The following is a 20,115-nucleotide window of genomic DNA, read 5'->3' as shown; positions in this document are numbered from 1 at the left end:
TGCACCGACGCTTCCCATCCAACCTTATGGAGCTTGAGAGGTGCTGCAAAGAGGAATGGGCGACAAACTGGCCAAGGATAGGTGTGCCAAGCTTGTGGCATCATATTCAAAAAGATGAGGTTGTAATTGCTGCCAAAGGTGCACTGACAAAGTATTGAGCAAAGGCTGTGAAAACTTATGTACATGTGATTTCTCAATTTTTTTATTTTTAATAAATTTGCAAAAACCTCAAATAAACTTTTTTCACGTTGTCATTATGGGGTGTTGTGTGTAGAATTCCGAGGAAAAAAATGAATTTAATCCATTTTGGAATAAGGCTGTAACATAACATAAATATGGAAAAAGTGATGCACTGTGAATACTTTCTGGATGCACTGTAACAGAACTATGAAATCCACATATTGAATCTTTTTTATCTGAATTGTGCTATTCATACAAATTTGTAACTTCTTCCTTAATTTATAGTCAGGTTTCCTACTGATGGTTGTAGAGGTACTTTGTTTAAAACAGTAGCAGGAACACTCAGCCATAGAGATCCTCTGGTTTTCTTTGGACTAAATCTTAACCACAGAAACTCATGACACAAGTGTAAGACGATCTCATTTCTTCATTTACTTAGGAAGTTCAGAGACTCTACATAGTTGAATACGAATTATTAATTCATACTTGCAGTTCTAGAGAATGCACATTTATATTTGGTTATTTTTAGTCAGATCATTTGTGTGCTAAAGCATAGGTTACTCTTAACGAATAGATGTTGGTGGGTAGGCCTGGGTAAAAACATTGATTTTCTGATTAATCATTATTTTTCGTTTAAATGATTTGATTTTGATTCTTAAAGTCTCAGGATCAATCTAGTGAATATCTAGCCTGCTCAATTACTATATGTAGATTTTTGCTCATCTTCGTTTTTGTCATCTGATCCAGTACACGCTGCGAATGTGCCTGTTAAGGCTTTCTACGAAAAAAACACTAATACTTTGCATAAAAAGGTGTGTCCTCCTCAGCTGAAATCAGCACCTACACTTCAATCAGGTGTGTGGACTTAGTACAGAGTCAAATAATGCACTGGTAAAGAACAACCAGATAAAAACAAAGCCATATGTAAGATGAACTCCTCAGAAGTATCTTAACACAACAAATTTGAGAACTCATTTACCCCAACGTCACCCATAAACTTAATCTCAGTAAACATCCAAATGAGTACAGTCTAAACAATCTGGACTGTAGAAGGCATTTAGCTCCATATTTCTATGTAATTCGCCTTGTGCCCAAAAAATAACAAACTATAGCAGTTTTTAAATGTAAGGATATAAGACCCTTCACCATTGTTGATAATGATGGCTTTCGACAAATGATACTGGTTTTGGAACTGCTGTATGCTATACCAACCAGAAAGCAAATGAGTGAAGTTATAATACCTAGGCTTATGAGGATTTTATGCACAGCATCACAACATCTTTCATGTTAACTACATTAAAAATGACTGGGAACCTGTGGCAGATGTTGCAGACAAAAGTGCTGAATGCCAGTCACACTGGGAGCAGCTTCACTGCCGAGACGGCTGGCTGTTGTTCCAAAAACCTTTCTAGCATTTCAAATGCACAGTTCTATTGCGGGACCGCAAAAGTTTCAAGTTTGTGTGTTGCCAAGTTCAATAAACATTGGTTCTCTTTAAGCACATGGCCAAAACGTGCCTAACCAAGCAGAGCAAGCGCACAATTCTTGGAATTTTCAGAGCAGCCCGGATACTAAAGTGAGCATGTGTTAAAGTGACCGACATTGAGTAGCTCCATAAGCTGTAGCGCACGGATCATATTAGTGGTATTGTTAGTCACAATGGCTAGTTCTTTGTCTTTTATGTCCCATTAATATAACTGCAACACGTGAGCAACTGAAGATGTGTGTAACCTGTAGAATTTATAGAACAAAATTAGTTTTCCCACTGTATCTTTAATTTCGACTAATTCAAGATTTTAAATATCCAACAAAGGAATAAATTTGGCTAACAGTTTCGTTGAAAGGTATCTACAAGGAGATTCATAAATAGGTTATTATTTAAGAAGCAAACATTTGATTTTTAGATTAATATTATTCATAAGATGATATAGATGTTTTATAAAGACATCTCTCATTTTTCACCATCTGGAAATGGCCCTTTGAGTGTTAGGACTACCAATAAATATTACCATTTTATGATTATATATATATATATATAACTCCACATGCTTATATTACTGATTTCATTTTTTTCTAAGATGTGTGAAAAGTAGTAATTTAACCCTTAGTATCCCATTAAGTGGCAAACTGCTGTGATCGGCTGATGTGGCAGGCACAACTTCATGTTCTTCGGATTATTTTTGCTGAAGGTATCTATTGGTTTACTCTTTACCATAAGAGTGTAATTTCCAGCACAAAATATTGTCAAACAATGGCATAAAATGGGCTTTTCAGGTGTAGAGAGTCAAGAATATAGTGTCCGGGATTCCAAAAAGCTCAATGCCCTGCATAACTAGAAATCAAGGCAACTTGAATGGTGTATCATCTGTTGGTGTTTTCTCGTACCATTGAGTCAGGACGCACCGGACCCAAAAAAAAAAAAAAAAACATTCATAAGTACTTCTTATGAAAATAAACTTTCATAAAGTAAAGGAATATAAATGATACTGACATTTTTCACTTATTACCTAGTTGGCTACAGAACAGGGACAGCAATTCACCATCTCAGCATCAGTAGCACTTGACAATTACTTTCTGAAGTAAAGATGAGCAGCAATATAAAGCGTACAGCTAGTCTCCTTTTAAAATTGACCCTCACAACAATGATTTGTTTTCTTCTTCCCTTCTTAAAACCACATGGATATACCGTTTTGTAATTGTGTGTAATCCAAAGATACACATCAATTCTTGATAACATTTTTGGCTTGAAAAAATGAAGGTGTCTCACAAGTTTTAAAGCTTTACTTCATTTTTGGACTGCGTAGATTTGTCAAAAAATAAATATCGATTGCAAATTTTTAACATTGTTTCAATATTACATTTCATTGTATTGATTCTACAGTGTACATTACAAATGCACTTCGGGTTAATTTTGACAGTGGAGTCTCCTAAGCTACTAGTGGGCATGGCTAGAGGCTCAGACCCATTTCTTATACTATGTTAACTCTAAATATTAATCAGTATAACCCTGTAAATTATAGCATCTGAAGTAGGTATGGAACATGTTTTTCTACAGGTTAACACAATGTAGTCTGTTAAATGTTTAACACATTAAGATAGGAGTTTACAATTATTTTTACCCATGAGCCAGCTTTATTGTGTGCTGTTCAGTGACAGGCAACACTCTTTAGCACTAGGGCTCCATTGACCCCTCAATTTCCAAACCTTCACCACAAAGTGCACTTCTGTAGCAAGTTACTTTCTTTTATTATGAGCGATTTTAAAATATTTTTACATTTACTATAATACAGTACTGTAGATGTTCACACTCCGTTGCATAAACAGAGCTGCTACTCCTCAGTGTGCACAAACATTTTAGTAGAAAATGAATTGTGGAATAGTGACTAAGTGAAAGTTGATTGTACTTGGCTGGCTGTGGAGGCCACTTCACGGATGGGGTCTGCATGAATGTAGCAGCATGGTGCATGCATTTCCTTTGAGCTATATCATGAAAAGTGCTGCTCACTACAGTAATGATTATTTGATGGTAGCCCTATTTTGAGGAGGTTTCTTAATAACGTTGAGGAAACAAACTATTTCATAATTCAATCCCATATAAGAAAATGACTGCAGATGGAGTGGAATTACATTTTCTGGGATTGGCTGTAATGTGCATTACACCAACGATATTAGACTGTAGTTTAAGTATCCCTGTGCTTTAATGTCTAAAATTTCAATTAGTCGTTTTCAAAGATTTTAATGCATACAGAATAGCAATTTGCTAATTTTTTTATTGGATTACATTATGTACTGTATTGAGGATTAAAAATGATGCTCAATTTCAATACTTTCATAGTATCACATTGAAGCCTAAAATTTTCATAAAGCTAGACTTCGGAACCTAAGTACCATTATAAAACACCAGAACTGGGTAGTTTAATATATATATATATATATATATATATATATATATATATATATATATATCACTTTAGAATGCTATTTCACGTGGCGAACTACTATATACCATGATTGTGAAGAAATGACTGACTGACTTGAAAAATATCAAACTTATCCTTAAAACCAAACTAAAAACACGCACATTTCCAATGTTTATTGGTTGAGCAATTAAAAGATACAAGCTAAACTTGTCCAAGTGACAGTATGTAGTTTGTATACAAACAACAACTGACTGCCACATTAGCAGAAATTAAAGCCTGCAGCCACCGTAGCCCCCCCAAAACCAAGTCAAGCTAATTGTGGAAGGTTATTGTCAGTACAGGCTGACTGTTAATTAACGACTTTCCTTTTCCTCCCTAAATGTAGGGTTAAGTGCCACTAGTTTGTCAGATTAACGTGTCACTACTAGATTTGGGAGTCGGAACCCGACAGTAGTACATCCTCCTCCATGATTATTTTGTGCCCATTTTCGTCATTTACAGATTTTTTTTAAAGTGTGACTGGCCCTAAATAAAGTAAAAATCAGGCAACTGAATAACTGCCATTGTGCCCACCCCCTGCCAGTTTACATCTCATAAAGCCCTAACCCCTCCAACCTTTCAATTCCTCAGACAAACAAAGGATCTCACAAAGTGCCTCGCTGTCTAGTGGGAAAGCAGGATAGTCCCAAAAGACAACACCAAGAACTCGACAGCCTTTTTCGTCTCTCCCACCGAATCAGTATACTTGTAGCCTGCCCATGACGATTTTTACCATGAGGCGAAGACGGCGGCTTGTAAGCCTCTAAGGCCGGCGCTACCGACAACTCCCAGGCCCTACCCGTGACTCCCGGGTTCCCCCCCCCCCCCCGAGATATTCCCAGGCCCTGCTTCTTCCAGCGACTCCCAAGCCCCGAGAGAGGCTAGGCTCCCATTAAAGAAGTGCCCACCTTCTGCCAGTCCCTTAAAGGTCTCGGCCCGGCGAGGTTGTCCCTGCCAGAGCCCGGCCCTTATCCTAGGCCCCCCGAGCGTCTTCCGACGTTGACATTAAGACCCCCGGATGGCTCTCGGCCCTCCCAGGGGCTACCGTCTCCGCTGATTTCAGTCGCTCACCTACGATTTGAGCCCTTCACGCTGTCCGTTTTGTCGTGTACGCTCCGTGTCTCCCAGCACCGCAACGACTTCTCGCTCCCAATCGACGCTTTATTTGCTCTTTTTGGTCCTGCGGGCTGTTTGTTTCACTTCCTGATTGACGCCATTTTGATTTGGAGAGGGCATTTCCGCCATGACGTCACCACCCCTACTCCGGCAAACGAGCGCGCTGAGCATTTTGGGAGAGCGAGCTGCTGCTGGCGTGTCTTGTTACCCCCCAGGCACTTTAGTTAGTTTCAGCATTTACCCCTTACGACTCACATTTAAAACCGTGTTTAATTAGTTTATACTTTAATGTTTTATTGTTTGTATTGGAATTTGACTGAGACAATGGTATGGGTCACCATCAGTCTATCATTTGGTTGTAAGTGCCATTGTGTAGAGTGCTCCACGCCTCATGTTCGTACTCGGCCTTTCTGGAAAACACACCAGTTTTGCTGTTTGAATTTTTATTTTTTAAAATCTTTTTATTACTTTTCTGTTTTATATTTTTTTCAGTGTTTCATGTTTTGTTTGGAATTGGTATATGCTGCACTGTTATCTATCCAAGAGTAACTATGCTGGCTAGTCTTGATAAAGACTCGGAGAGCATTTCAACAATATATAAACTTATTCTTGTTCCTCTTCATCTTTTCCCACTTCTATGTGGGGTCGATTTGCTTGATTAACTTTCTCTGTACAGCTCGGTCCTACACCTTCACCTCAGTCAACCCCTTTTTCTTCAGATCTTTCACTTTATCCATGCTTTATCCATACACCTCTGCTTTGGCCTCCCTCACTTTCTCTTCCCCTGATCTTCTATTCCCATCACTCTTTGGCCCACATATTCCTTGTCTCTCCTCATCACTTGTCCATATGACCTCACCTACTTTCCTGTAGTTTCTTAGAAATCTTTTTCACTTTTGTTGTAGCTTGTTTCTTATTCTGTCTGTAACTCCATATGTCCATCTCAACTTTCTCATTTCTGCCACATCCAGCTTCTCCTCTGCTCCCTTTACAGCCCATGTCTCAGCTCCATCCATTATTACTGATCTTGCCATTGTCTTAAAACACATACAGTACTGTGCAAAAGTTTTAGGCAGGTTTGAAAAAATGCTGTAAACAAAGAATGCTTTCAGAAATATAAATAATGATTGTTTATTGTTATCAAAAGAAAAATCTAAATCAAATCAATATTTGATGTGACCACCCTTTGCCTTCAAAACAGCATCAATTCTTCTAGGTACACTTGCACACAGTTTTTGAAGGAACTCGGCTGGTAGGTTGTTCCAAACATCTTGGAGAACTAACCACAGATCTGCTGTGAATGTAGGCTTCCTCACATCCTTCTGTCTCTTCATGTAATCCCAGACACACTCGATGATGTTGAGATCAGGGCTCTGTGGGGGCCATACCATCACTTCCAGGACTTCTTGTTCTTCTTTACGCTGAAGATAGTTCTTAATGACTTTGGCTGTATGTTTGGGGTCGTTGTCCTGCTGCAGAATAAATTTGGGGCCAATCATACGCCTCCCTGATGGTATTGCATGATGGATAAGTATCTGCCTGTATTTCTCAGCATTGAGAACACCATTAATCCTGACCAAATCTCCAACTCCATTTGAAGAAATGCAGCCCCAAACGTTCAAGGAACCTCCACCATGCTTCACTGTTGCCTGCAGACACTCATTATTGTACCACTCTCCAGCCCTTCGACGAACAAACTGCCTTCTGCTACAGCCAAATATTTCAAATTTTGACTCATCAGTCCAGAGCACCTGCTGCCATTTTTCTGCACCCCAGTTCCTATGTTTTCGTGCATACTTGAGTCGCTTGGCATTGTTTCCACATCGGAGGTATGGCTTTTTGGCTGCAACTCTTCCATGAAGACCACTTCTGGCCAGACTTCTCCGGACAGTAGATGGGTGTACCTGGGTCCCACTGGTTTCTGCCAGTTCTGAGCTGATGGCACTGCTGGACATCTTCCAATTTCGAAGGGTAATAAGCTTAATGTGTCTTTCATCTGCTGCACTAAGTTTCCTTGGCCGACCACTGCGTCAACGATCCTCAACATTGCCCGTTTCTTTGTGCTTCTTCAAAAGAGCTTGAACAGCACATCTTGAAACCCCAGTCTGCTTTGAAATCTTTGTCTGGGAGAGACCTTGCTGATGCAGTATAACTACCTTGTGTCTTATTGCTGTGCTCAATCTTGCCATGACATGAAACTGTCTTCCACAACCTCTTCTTGGTAGCAGAGTTTGGCTGTTCCTCACCCATATTTAAGCCTCCTACACAGCTATTTCTGTTTCAGTTAATGGTTGTGATTCAACCTACGTTTGACATTGATGATCATTAGCACCTGTTTGGTATAATTGGTTGATCATACACCTGACTAGAATCCTACAAAATCCCTGACTTTGTGCAAGTGTACCAATAAGAATTGATGCTGGTTTGTAGGCAAAAGGTAGTAACACCAAATATTGATTTGATTGATTTTTCTTTTGTTTGCTCACTTTGCATTTTGTAAATTGATAACAATAAACAATCATTTTTTATATTTCTGAAAGCATTCTTTGTTTACAGCATTTTTTCACACCTGCCTAAAACTTTTGCACAGTATTGTACCTTTAACCTTCACCTTAATTCTTTGATCACACAGTACTTCTGATACTTTCTTCCAATTGTTCTATCCACACTGCACTCTGTGGGTGATCTCTGCATCCTATTTTCCATCTCAGGCTATCACTGATTCTAGATATTTAAATTTATCCACTCTTTCAATAACTGTCCCTGCTGTCTAACGTCTGAATCCTGATCATTAAACCTCAAATATTCTGTCTTCTTCCTATGTATCTTCAACCCTCTGTTTTCCAAAGCCATTCTCTATTCTTCCAATGTCCTCTCCACTTCTTCTTTTCTGGTGCTACACAACACAATGTCATCAGCAAAAAGGCATGCACCAGGAGGAAAGGTCTTTTATTCCATGACTCAACACATCCATAACCAGATCAAAGAGGTAAAGACTTAAAGAAGATCCCTGGTACAGATCTACTCTAACTGTAATCTTGTCTGTTACCCTAACACTGCTTTCGATCTGAGTCCTCACTTTCGCATACATATCCTCACACACTGCTTTGGTCCTCCTTTTTCTCTTGTTCACCTCAAGACCTCTTGCCTCTTGACATGGCACTCCATCATAAGCCTTCTCCAAATCAATGAACACCATATGCAAACATTTCAGTTTTTCTTGATGTTTCTCTCTGTGTTGTCTCAGTTCAAAGATTGCATCAGTTGTTTCACAGCCTGGCATAAAACTAAACTGCTCCTCTCAAATGGTGGTCTCTTCCCTAAGCCTTCTCTGCGTATCTCAAAAAGTAGAATATATATAATGTATGCTTGAGAGCAAGTCATACAGTGTCTGTAATAATATTTTAACTTTTTATACTGTTGGCTGCTATTCTGCCTAGAGTGAAATTGAGGCACCTTAATGGAAATAAGTGATCAGTAGATGAAACCAAGCCAAAAATGCGTTATCGGAAACACTAGTAGAACATACAGTACATCAAATCCAAAACACAAAATAAATCATTAAGTAATTTAAAAGTCAAATATCAAAACCAGGAGCACCTTAAGGAAAATTGCACTAGAGAGCTGTTTTATTTGCAGTCTTGGACAACCAGAAAGATTGCAGTGCTTCTGGTTGTTCATAATTAGCAACACATAAACAACCCATCATCAAAATGTCAGTGTCCATGGTAAACAAAATTATATTGTGGGAAGATGTGAAAATTTTTCAAACCTAGTGAAAAGAAATTGAAACTGAATTTAACTGAAAAAATGAAATTCTCCATAGTAAAAACCCTAGAATGCATCTCATAGGTGCTTCTAAGAGTAACGGGGAACTCAGAAAAATGAATACTCCCATCATAACAGCTGCAACACTAGTTGCACATACATTTACAGCTTTGTGTGTCTAAAATACTGTGACACAGGTCCACACTGGTGTGGTTAATTGTTGGTGTATATTGTTAACATGGTCACCAAGAGCATGTTGTCCACTTGTTTTTTTTTTTTTTGAAGGTGTATTAGATGTATTAGGTGTATTAGCTTAAGTGTATTAGAAGAATAGATCCATCTTTGACATTATGAAAACAATATTTTACCTCACTGAATAGCACTGAAAATGGATGTAGAAGTCCAAGAATGGCTGCATATGTATCCGAGATGAACAATGATCAAGTCTTTCATAGGTGAAATTGCTCAGGACAATGTTACCACTTACTCTCTAGTTATCTTCCCTAAAAACAGAACTCCATTTACTAGCTGCAGAGCTGTCTCTCTTATCATTAGGTGTGAATTTCCAGAGCAGGGGCTCTACCACGGCTACCCCATTATAAATACAGCCCCAGACTCCAAACACAAAAGCACCCACACACTCAAGGATACAAATAAAGTGAATTTTATTATACAAGAGTACCTTTTGTAGGTTCTTTCTTCAATATACAAAATGATTTCTCCTGCAAATTCAATAATCTCCCTCCACACTCCTTCAGGCAAGCATTTTCTTCTATCCAACACCAGCTCACCTGAATGAAGTCAAGTGGCTTCTTTTATATTTGATCCGGGAGTCCTTCCGACACGATAACACTGAATGGTGGAAGCTCGTCCAGGTCAGGTAGAAGCTCCATGAAACAGGAAGTTCCTCTCCCTGTTGCACCCTCTGGTGGCACCCAAGGACCCTGACAGGGTTGTCCATCAGGACTACAAATCCCATGGATCTGTGCCGGGTGTCCATACTGGGGCCATGACAGGAGAGCACTGCCATCTATTGTACTGGGGAAGGAACCGCTCTTGACAGACAACCTCCCCCAGTCCCTACATTAATCTTTTACCCTGACTGTTACTATAATCAAGCACCATCCCAGCCGGGTTATGCCTCCATTTATAGTATCCATCCATTATGGGCCAGGAAGCACCCTTCACCCTAGTTGTGGTGCCAGTTCATTCCGTACATACTTACAAATGCAAATATTTTGACTTACCCTGATGTATGTGACTGTGTGCATGTGTGTTTGTGTACTAATATCCACTTCCTAATGCGTCTACTCAGTTCAGAGTCATGGTGAGGCAGACCCTGTCCCAACAGCACTGAGCAGAAAGCAGGAAGCAGCAATGGATGAGACATCAAATTTAGCACTCCATTTCAGTTTAGACTTGCCAATTAACCGTGGGACATGAGAGGAAAACTGGAGTTATAGGCTTCTACGGCTAAAATCTATAAATAAAATCTTGACTAAATTTTGAGTCTGCTGTAGAAAGCCTTTCATGGATAATCAATTTTAAGGCAAAGGGCATAGATACTTAATTATTTTGGTCTAAAGGTCTAGGCTACTGGGATAGTTCCTGATATTTTCCAAATGTCAGTGACTATTTCATAATCTACTCTCCATTTAAACATCTTCAAATGTGGGTGCACTAACTGGTCTGCACAAGATGCTAAGGCTTTACAGCTAATTATCAGGTAATTTTATGTGTAAACTGTGATCTATCAGTAATAACAGTTATGGAAATGGTTAATTGTGTCTGTGCGTTAAAATATTGAATAGGTGATAACTGTCTGTCTTCAAATACAGAAGTGCTATAAATTGGTGAGAATGAAACAGACAGCGACAGTATCCTGTCATTTATTAACAGAACTAGCAAAATACCCGTGCTTCGCAGCGGAGAAGTAGTGTGTTAAAGAGGTTATGTAAACATATATATACATATACATATATACATATATATACATATCTACATATACACATATCTACATATACATATATATACATATATATATATACATATACACATCCACATATATATACATATATATATACACATATCAACATATATATACACATACATATACATACACACACACACATATACTTATATACATATACACATACATACATAGTGCGTTGTAACACGGGCTGTGATTGTTACATGGGAGGGAGACGACAAATCACAGCTTCCCGCTTTCTAATCGGGCCTCTGATTGGTGCTTTGACTGATGCCCAGATCCCACAGTATCTCCCCTTAGGAGAGGCGTTAGGCAAGTGTAATTGAATAGCGGTGCTGCAAGTTTAGCTTTACACCTGTTTTTAAGGCTTATTGACTGAAAGGGGCTTTCATGAAAAAAGTTAGGGCTTTGCTACAGGATACACCCTCCACAAGTTAAGGAAGTAAAAATAAAGGTATATATTTCTGTTTTATTTAAACCTTTTAAGTTTGTATGCGGGCGGCATGGTGGCGCAGTGAAAGGTGCCAGTTAGGAGACCCGGGTTCGCTTCCCTGCGTGGAGTTTGAATGTTCTCCCCGTGTCTGTCTGGGTTTCCTCCGGGTACTCCGGTTTCCTCCCACAGTCCAAAGACATGCAGGTTAGGTGCATTGGCGATTCTAAATTGTCCCTGGTGTGTAGGTGTGCGCGCCCTGCGGTGGGCTGGCACCTTGCCCGGGGTTTGTTTCCTGCCTTGTGCCCTGTGTTGGCAGGGATTGGCTCCTGTATTTAGGATATAGCGGGTTGGATAATGGATGGATAGACATTTGTATGCATAGCCCCATTTGCCCGTTTTCATTTTTTTTCTTTCTTCAGTAATATTTCAGCAAACCCGGAGCTTGTCAGTTCAAATCCTGGTACTGACACCACTGTGTGACCCTGAGGAAGTCACTTCACCTGCCTGTGCTGCAAAAAACAAAAGTAATGTAACAAATTGTACCTCAGATGTTGTAAGTTGCTGGAATAAAGGCATAAGTCAAATAGATAAATATGTATTATACACATAGGAACTATTCATTTATTTTCAGTTAAGTCATCTGCAGCAAACCTTTATAAATGAGGGTTTCTCCTTTTTAGATAGTGCAAACTGTTTCTTCTTCATTAAGGTTTTCTCTTGGAGAGCTTTTTTCATTTCATTGAAAATTAAAGCAGCAGCTGCCAAAATATGTAGCTTTCTTATTAATTTTTCAACATTGTGTAAAATAACTTTATAAAGTAACATAAAAGGTTTAAATACTGGTTATCCTTTTACACTAAAATATTACTAAAGAGATACAAAAAAAGTAAAATGCATATGTTGTTTTTCTTTAAGGAGATTAAATATTACTGAAGAAAGAAAAAAAAAAAACTGAAACAGCCAAACGGGGCTATGCATACGAACTTAAAAGGTTTAAATAAAACAGAAATATATACCTTTATTTTTACTTCCTTAACTTGTGGAGGGTGTATCCTGTAGCAAAGCCCTAACTTTTTTCGTGAAAGCCCGTTTCAGTCAATAAGTCTTAAAAACAGGTGTAAAGATATTGACAATAAGCTACGCAAACCCACCAAGACATGGAATCGTTTAAATCAAGGCGCCCCAAGGCGTTCATATTTTTCCAAAGCAGTTCTGGTCTCCATCGGCATCTGTAGCTGAGTCGAAAAACACCATCCCATACGATTAGTTAACAATTAACACATTTCTATATGTATTGTAAGCATACAATACAACTGATAATATTGTTCGCTTATTTATCTGGTGTACCGACATTTTTGCGCGTTTAACAGCTGAAATCCAACGTGGTTTGTGCCCCTCAGAATCAAAGCAGTTTGCATTTACCTTTTTAATAAACGGCGAGCTTTTAAGCCTGAGAAATCACCCCGTAAATGCACACGTTTAATTGCACATGTGTTAATATGTATGCTTACACACTGTTTCTTCTTCATTGAGGTTTTCTCTAGCATGTAGATCGGGGTAATTACATTCACGGCATTCGTAGTCTGAATCAAAATCTGATTGTATGGGTGGTTACCTACCAGGTAACGCTTATGGTTGGCCAGCAAGTCAGCTAACATCAGCCACGGTGCCTTCAGTTGTGAGAAGCAGATCATAGAATGGTTGAAAATAGTTTACTGTCAAATAATGCAAAGAGTACGCGACACGTGTTTCACCCTAATTCTTGGCTCATCAGGCGTACACACTCACTGCACTCCCTTATGGGAATCGAACCTCGGACGTCAGCGCTAGAGGGGCTTCGCAGCGGTGAAGTATTGCTTTTAAATTTTAATTAAGAAGAAAAGAAAACCTTTTTAAATTGAGGGAAAATACACCAATAACAATTTGTTAAGGATCTGTTTTTTTGTGAAGCTGCCTTTACACAGCCTGTCCGCTGTTTTATAAACGAATGCCATATAAGGCCGTCCTTTCTCCTTCACAGTCAGTTCACGTGATTACGTGTGAGGCGTGATGACGCGATACGCAACCCCCGCAACCCCGCCTCCCACGGCCAGCGAGCTGCAGTCCATTACTGTATATGGACAAAAAAGAGGTTCCAGTTATGACCGTTACACTTTGAATTTCGAAATGAAACCTGCCTAACTTTTGTAAGTAAGCTGTAAGGAATGAGCCTGCCAAATTTCAGCCTTCCACCTACACGGGAAGTTGGAGAATTAGTGATGAGTGAGTGAGTGAGTGAGTGAGTGAGTGAGTGAGTGAGTGAGTGAGTGAGTGAGAGCTTTGCCTTTTATTAGTATAGATAGAACAAAATATGAGTTTTACTAAATACGCATATAATTTTGTCTTTTGACACTAGTGTATCTTCTACTACACTGTAGGACAGACTGACATTATCCACTTTGCCAGATTGGAATCCAAGTCTGCTCCAGTGGTCAACCAAGTACAAGGGCTTATGTCTACCCAAGAAGTCAATGACATGAACATCAAACACACCCTGTTCTGTTCTATTTATTAAACTACACCTCAACCTAACTGCAATTTTGGCTACCCATAGTTGATACGGTGTGGACACAATCCCTTTATTCCAGAGGGCAATTGTGCTGGACTGGAAAGGTAGATTACTTGTCTATACTGGAGTTTGGACAAGGTTGCCATTAGTCCAACCTTGATAACGAAAAGCAACTGAAGTGCAAAAGAGAAAGAGACCATACATAAACAATGCATTCACCTTGCTAATGACAGGGATTGGCTGATTAACAACTGACTTAGCAGAACATCTGAGGACACTGCATGTGTAAAACCCTTAAAGTGAAACTGCAGTATTACCAGCAACCAAAAATGAGGAAGCTCCGAAACAAAGAAAGAAAGTGCACTGAAATATCTTCCTGTGTAGGGAGAAAGATGTCCAGAAAAAGAACAAAGAATCACTCAGAGTGAACCATTAAGTATTACTTTGCTTCCAAAAACTATTATTTGTAATTTAATAGATGGGACTAAGCCAGCTAATGTATTATGGTATTGGTGTCACTGTAAAGTAATCCCCTTTGAAGGATAAGTTCTGGCTGTTATGAGTTTCTCATCCTAAATCCAGCAAGAAAGTGCAGAGCAGCATCTCACATACTGTACATGCGCGCTCTGTCTCTCTCTCTTTCTCTCTCTCTCTCTCGCTCTCTCTCTCTCTCTCTCTCACACGCACACACACACACACACACACATGCACAAATACACACACACATACAGAGCACTCTGTGAGGAGTGGGTGGTAAGCTGGCATAGAAGCTGTTGTGAGCAATCAAATGCCACAGTGCAACCATGAGAAAGCTTAATAATTAGCTAAAGAAGTTGTCCATCTTGAACACGGGAATTGAAAGATCATAATTCATAAGCGATATGCCTTTTTCTATAAGAGAGAATAAGATCTCTCTAAGTAAAGAGGAGGCACTCATGAGTTATATGCCTTTAGGAGAGAAAAGGTTAAACTAATACTTTATAATTTTATGCTTTGTGTTGTTTTTATTATTTTTTGTCTATATATCTATATACTACATATTAAAGATAGGTTGAAATCTTTGCAATCAACATAGACCTCAGTGTTAACATTTGCAGTGTAGTGTGTCTGTCCGGTGGCTATTACATACCGTTTGAAACAGGATTTGTATAAGCAGTGCTAATGTTTGTGATGCCCCATCTGTTAGATAGCAGAGACATAGCAACTGGACAGAAATGCAGACAGACACACAGGTGAATATATACTTGTATATATACATCTTCTTTTATCTTTATGTTATAAATAAATTGTATTATTTTGTATATTTCCACAGGCATGTCTGGGTTATTTGTGCAAGTAAGTCTCTGGCTGTATTCGAACCCCTGAAAAGAAGGTAAAAGTGTTAATGTAGACCTTTGCTGATTTATGAACCTTGTTATTAATTGTACAGATCTCATCATATTTCTGGCATCTCGGTTGGAAAGTGAAATAGAGATCCTTCACTCAACCTACGTTTAACTTGTCATACCTTGAGGGGCGCCTTGTTGATTGTTTTAATTATTTATCAGCATTGATGAAGGTAAAACATATAATTAATTAACTGAGTGGCTATACAGCCTATAATACATTTATTTTTCTGTCCCTAGGGTGGGCAAGGTGAAATTCATTCTATTTCTATACCACACATGACTATAATTTCCAAAACTCTCTTTTTTCTTTTTTTGCCATTATTTCTAGTAATTACTGCAATGCATTATTTATGGGCTGCTAATATTTCCCTGTTTAAAGCTTTCATTTAATTCAAAATGCTGCTGGAAGGATCATTACAAGAAGTAGCACTTGTGTAGGCAGTGTAGTGTAGTGGTTAAGGGGTTTGTGCTGCAAACTCTGAGGTTGCTCCAATTGGAAAATAAATACATAAGTTTAACAGGTTGTATTTCTCATATGTTGTAAGTCCCTTTGGATAAAGGTGTCAGCCAAGTAATAATGATAACTATTCAATGTTTCTGTCTAAAAAGCTAATAGGTCAGGCTTCAAGAGGGGCCATTCCACTGAGGTTACAGCTACCAACATATTTTCTATCCTTATTCTGCTAGATTATTCCTCTTCTTATGACAAGGTTAACCTTCAGTTCCTCCTTGCACACCCTTTCAGATCTTGTCATTACTGAGACTGCCCTCAGACCTTTAGGGTAGATGCTACCAAGTGTCCTGGAGTGGAGAGATGTCAGCAATACACCATGCAAGCACAGGAGTTTCCCAAAGATAGGTGCTGGACCCACCTTCTCTTCTCTCTATACACCTCCCCACTGGGCCCTTTAATTTAATATCATGGTTTCTCTTATTAGTGCTATGCGGATATTCCCTACAAAAGACCTCATGCCATCAGATAGAATCTCTACACGTCTCACTGATATTGCAACCTAGATGAAGGAACTCCATCTCCTGCTTAACATGGCAAAGATGGACCTTCTTCTTATCCCAGCTCAAATGTCTATTTAGCATTTCATTTATGTTCAGCTTTTCTCATTATTTCTAACACCTGTCCAATTTGTAATTAACCAGCTGTTCTTCAGGAAACATGTTGCTATGGTCTCTCATCTTGAAGGTTCATTCTATCTGGGCTGACTTTACCATGTAAGTGAACTAGGCGGTCGCCAAGGGCAAAAAATGGTTTATCAATCAACACAAACTGTGGAATACAACACTCGGACAAGGGGGACCCCTCCCCCGCATTTCAATTCAATATTCAATATACATTATCAAAATCCACACGAGACTCCAAGAGGGACAATCACCCCTCCCTCGTGCTTTGATTTAACATATGTTTACCACACTCACTGGAATAATAAGTTTTTACCCATTTTGAAACAATAAAAATCTTGTCAGCCTACCCAACCCCCCAAGCTCTTCTATGCAGTGTATGTATAATGATTACCATCAAGATTGCATGGTTTGGGCATGAAATTTCCACATTCATGTAAGGCAGCAAAAAGATTAAGCCGGCCCAGCACTTTATACAATATCTGCAAGATCAGACCATACCTGACAGAGTTTGTCATATCACGTCTGTACAACTTCAAACGTCTCCGGGTGGGAGTACTGGCATGTGTCACCAAGCTATGGCAGATGATTCAAAATGTAGTGACACATCTGGAGTTCAACCAGTTGAGGTGGGCACATGTCAATCCTTTTTTCAAATCACTATATTGGCTTTCTGCAATGGCAAATATTAAGTTCAAATCCTTGATGACTGCCTACAGGATAGTCAGTGGGTCAGCACCAATGTGTATGGAGACACTTGTGTAGTCCTATGCTCCTCTTCGACCACTCAGTTCTGCTAATGAATGGCATATTGTGATGCTACCTCTGTGTGGTATCAAATCTCAGTCCATACTCATTTCATGTGTTGCTCCTGGCTGGTAGAACAAGCTGCGCACCTCAATGTGGTTAAGAAGCACTTGAAGACTCTCTGGTTTGGTGAATTTCTAACTAGTATTAGCTAATAGATTATGTAACCTAGAAAGTGAAACTTATTTGTATTCTGTTCTGATTTCTTCATTTGTGATGATTTTGTAACCTGTCTTGTAACACCTGTTTCCCAGAAAGTCCCTTAAACTAATGTTTATTTGATTATGTTAACCTCTTTTGTAAGACACTTGGATAAAAGTGTCTGCTATGCAAATAAATGTAATGTTAATGCGGAAAGGGCATCCACATAACCTTTGTTCTTGAGACTTTACGGTGGCTTCTGGTTAAGTAGGGCGGTGGTTTCAAAACCTCCTTATAACATGTACATCTTTAAATAGTCTGAGACCAATTTAGTTAACAGGACTTATAATTTATACTGGACCAGACCTTGCAATACCAAGACACCGGTCTTTTAAAGATTCCAAGGATAAATTAAATTACAGTGGACTAGTGAACCCTTAGCTACAGGGCCCCATCGCTGCAGAATGATCTGCCTGCTTGCATACAGGGTGACCTACCAGTCTCAGGATTTACATGCAGGCTGAAGACTTGCCACTTTAGTTTAATGTTTTGTGAGTTCAGCTGTTGATTAGTTATGTTTATTGCAGCTCTGTTCATTACTAATGTGCCCAAAAATTAGTTTTGCCAATCATTCTGAACTGTTACTAACTGCTCTCTATTCTTTTTGTTTCCGAGTATTCTATTGTGAGACTTGTCATACTGTAAAATATCCAGGAATGGAAGTAGGCCAGTTGGCCTGGGTCTTCAGAGGTGTGGCTTTGTCAGTTTTAATCGACCATAGACCCTACTGAGATTTATTTTCTCCTGTAATGTTGTAGACTGGAATTTTTCATTTCCTTTTCATTATTGTCACATGGCCTTACCACAGTTATGTTAATAGACTTAATATTGTGATTTTGCTGACACGTTTTTACCCCTAAGGTGAAGATTTGGATAGTTTCATTTTAAGAACTAGAAAATGAACGGTACCCTTATGATGACTCAAATGAAGAATCCTCTCAGGAATGCAGAGGTCAAATAGCCAACAAGTTATTAGAAATGAGGGTTAAAATGAAAATGGAAACCAAAAGTCAAAAAAAAAAAAATGAAACCAAAAGTCCTAGTAAAGACCCGTTAGTCTATCCCTGACTAATCTCATGAATGTGATTCTTAGTATTTTATGAGTTTGCAGACAGTGACAATTGTGTGACACCATCATAAATAACAGAGGTACTTGGACACCGCAGGTCTTGCCACTGGTGTTGTGATTACTACCACAAAATACCAAAATGTGTGTTTAAAATCTCCCTTTTTCCCCCAAAACCTATAAATATTCTGTGACCTTCACAGGAATAAGCATAGGGACAGACCACAAACAGAACTATCCTTAATAAACTTCAGTACCAAAAATTAATAAACAGAAAGAGAAAAAGTGAACATTCTGCCTCTTTGAAAAGAGCAAGACTCATTATCAAAATGGAAAAGTTTCTAAGACCAAAAGCATAATGCGACTTTGTTTAAAACACAACCCAAGCAACAAAATTCAGACCACTATACAAATTGAAAAAAACAACAACAAATAATCAGAAACCAGGACATCAACAAAGGTACTCAGAAAAGGTCAGTCAATAACTCTACATGCCAATCTGGAGAACCTGACCCACTGCTTGGTATATACAGGAAGAGGGTATTCTTCTAGTTGAAATGTCTCAAAGGTCCTGCCTCCTGAAACTCCACAAAAAGGGGACAGACCACATAACTAAATACATTAATACAAAGATCATAATACATACATAATAAACAACAACAAAAACAAATTTCAAAAGCAAAGATCAAAAGCATAACTAATAATATAATAATACATCATTAATTAACAAAAAATAAAAATACCTGGTGTGATTAGGTATCACAAACATGGAAAAAGAAAAGGTGAAAGCCTCTAAAAGGACCCACAAATTAGGCCAGGACATTCACTGACCTGCCTAGAGAGAGGTCTCACCCCAGGCAGCCTGATCCCAAACTCAACAAGCAGGCTTAGCTGTCCCAATATCATCCAGATTCTTCTTAAAGGTTGTCAAGGTTTTCCGCTTCAAGTCCATGTCTTGGTAGTTTGTTCCCACAACTCTTTGCATAAAGAAGCGCTTCCTGGCTTCAGTCCTGAGTGCAATTCCATAAATTTCCACTGGTGTACGTGATTGCATAGTTCACTGCTAAGTTGAAAGAATTAGGCTGGATCTGCTTTATCAAATGTTTTTGGGAATTATGAAAACCTGCATTAGGTTCGGGCGGCACGGTGGCGCAGTGGGTAGCACTGCTGCCTCGCAGTTGGGACACCTGGGGACCTGGGTTCGATTCCCGGGTCCTCCCTGTGTGGAGTTTGCATGTTCTCCCCATGTCTGCGTGGGTTTCCTCTGGGCGCTCCGGTTTCCTCCCACAGTCCAAAGACATGCAGGTTAGGTGGATTGGCGATTCTAAATTGGCCCTAGTGTGTGCTTGGTGTGTGGGTGTGTTTGTGTGTGTGTCCTGCGGTGGGTTGGCACCCTGCCCAGGATTGGTTCCTGCCTTGTGCCCTGTGTTGGCTGGGATTGGCTCCAGCAGACCCCCGTGACCCTGTGTTCGGATTCAGCGGGTTGGAAAATGGATGGATGGATGGATGCATTAGGTTCTGCCAC

General features: G+C 39.3%; 1 protein-coding gene across 1 annotated transcript in view; it reads right to left on the bottom strand.

The window, feature by feature from the left end:
- The window catches only part of si:ch73-63e15.2 (protein strawberry notch homolog 2), an 80,258-nt gene extending 74,876 nt beyond the window's left edge, over nt 1-5,382 (bottom strand). The window contains exon 1 of the mRNA XM_028816269.2: nt 5,211-5,382. The gene's annotated coding sequence lies outside the window, so the exon portion shown is untranslated. The remainder of the gene's footprint in view (nt 1-5,210) is intronic.
- Between the last annotated feature and the right edge of the window lie 14,733 nt (nt 5,383-20,115).

The sequence above is a fragment of the Erpetoichthys calabaricus genome, chromosome 12, assembly GCF_900747795.2.
Source record: "Erpetoichthys calabaricus chromosome 12, fErpCal1.3, whole genome shotgun sequence".
Classification (NCBI taxonomy): Eukaryota; Metazoa; Chordata; class Cladistia; order Polypteriformes; family Polypteridae; genus Erpetoichthys; species Erpetoichthys calabaricus.
This window is presented reverse-complemented; position numbering and strand designations above follow the sequence as displayed.